Source organism: Colobus angolensis, unplaced genomic scaffold (genome assembly GCF_000951035.1).
Source record: "Colobus angolensis palliatus isolate OR3802 unplaced genomic scaffold, Cang.pa_1.0 Scaffold38, whole genome shotgun sequence".
Lineage (NCBI taxonomy): Eukaryota > Metazoa > Chordata > Mammalia > Primates > Cercopithecidae > Colobus > Colobus angolensis.
In genome coordinates this window covers 734,657-736,527 of record NW_012117154.1, presented here as the reverse complement: position 1 = coordinate 736,527, position 1,871 = coordinate 734,657, and the positions used below count along the sequence as shown (strand labels likewise).

Sequence of the window (1,871 nt, the reverse complement as noted above, 5' to 3'; positions counted from 1 at the left end):
CTTTGGAAGCTTCCTCTCAGGGATGTACTCCACCATGTGAGGTATGGGGTGTCAGAGTGCCCCTAGTGGGGGATGTCTCCCAGTTAGGCTACTCAGGGGTCAGGGACCCACTTGAGCAGGCAGTCTGTCCCTTCTCAGATCTCAGCCTCCGTGTTGGGAGATCCACTGCTCTCTTCAAAGCTGTCAGACCAAGTCCTTCGGGTCTGCACAGGCCTGTGCTGCTTCCCCTGTTGTTTTTTAGCTGAGCCCTGTCCCCAGAGGTGGAGTCTACAGAGAGAGGCAGGTTTCCTTGAGCTGCTGTGAGCTCCACCCAGTTCGAGCTTCCCAGCGGCTTTGTTTACCTACTTAAGCCTCAGCAATGGCGGGCGCCCCTCCCCCAGCCTTGCTGCTGGCAAGGCACATTCATTTAATCCCAGCGCTCCAAGAGACTGACTAACTTTTGAGGCCCCTGCTGCAGGGAGCAAGGCTGTGGCAGGGGGAGATGGGAGCTTGGGAAGGGGTTGCGGGGCTGGTTCAGGCTCCAGTGAAACCAGGTGTGAGGAGGTCAAGTGAGAATGAGGCTGATGGCCTGGGGCAGGTAGCAGTGAGGGCAGGTGCTTGGGCCAGGACTGGGGATCCATGGGTGTTCCCATGGCCCTGCAGGGTAGATCCACTGGCAGGCCTGACTAGGTCAATATTAAGCCATGGGAGAAAGGGGGTGGGGGTGTTGGAGGAAGCAGGGGCTCCATCAGGCCCTGATGGATAGAGTAACACAGGTGACATCGCATCAGAAATGCCCCCTACCTGGCCCCAGACCAAGTCCCCAGAGTCTAAGGCCACATGTGGAACCAGCATTTCATGAGGCTGACCAACAAGCTGCACTGCCTGCCGGATGAATCCCCGAGCTGCCAGGCTCAGGCCACTACCCCCCTCCCATCCCCATCCGCCCCCTGGGAATCTCCACCTCTGTACAATCCCCCAATCAAAGAGCAGCTCTGGCCTCTTAGGGCTCTGGAGACACCCTGCCAGGCATTGCTCCTCTGGCTTCTCTGCCTGACTGCCCGCGCCCCCTGCCCTCCCTTACCTCCTCCCCCATCCCTCCTCCCTCATCCCTCAGGCTGCACTCAGATGACGCTGTCCCTGGCTTCCGTCTAAACCTGGGTCAAGTTTAGACAAACAGACTCCCTCATCCCCTTCCCAGCTCCATTTTCCTCGGGATCACCCGTGACCTCCTATGTATTGTGCGACTGTAGATGACATCCGTCTCCCCTCCTGCAGTGCTGAGGCCTTCCATTGTCTCCTCTGTCCCCCCTTGTATGGAAGCACCTAGAACAGTGCAGTGCATGGGAGACCGGATGAATGAATGGATGAGCCAGTGAACAGGTGAATGTGCGGAGTTCAGTGGCCCGTCCAGATGACCAGGGCTGCATGGCTCACCCCGGAGATAAAGCCAGATGTACTGAAGCCCCCGGGTAGAAGCGAAGGTGGAGAGGAGCCAGCTGAGGACACCAGACCCCTCCCTTAGGAGAGGTCCCCCGTCGGGGAGGGAGGAGGGGGAGCTGGACAGTCCTCTGAAGGAAGGGTAAGGCACTGTGCCTCAGCTTTCAAAGGTCTGGCAGTTTCGAGGTGGTGGCAGTTTGGAAACTGGAAGCAAAAGCGATGTGGACTCCAATGAGGCCCCAATCAAAGCCGGAGTCATGCTGGCGCTGGGGCGGTGGCCAGCGGCAGGAGGCACAGTGTGATCTGTTCAATGGCTTCCTCTTTTCAGAGGCCGCTGGCTCACCCCGCGGGAATGAGGTGGCACTTCAGGACATGAAGCTTGGAGCTGGTGGCAGATTTCTTGGAACTGGCGACGGGGAGATCTAAATTAAGAGCTTTCTATCACACCAAAT

General features: G+C 58.2%; 1 pseudogene across 1 annotated transcript in view; it reads right to left on the bottom strand.

Annotated features, from left to right (window-relative positions):
* The window catches only part of LOC105520348, a 19,258-nt pseudogene extending 17,924 nt beyond the window's left edge, over positions 1–1,334 (bottom strand). Inside the window, exon 1 of the transcript XR_001003117.1 lies at positions 1,202–1,334. The product of XR_001003117.1 is annotated as a Down syndrome critical region protein 9-like (transcript). The remainder of the gene's footprint in view (positions 1–1,201) is intronic.
* Positions 1,335–1,871: the final 537 nt, after the last annotated feature.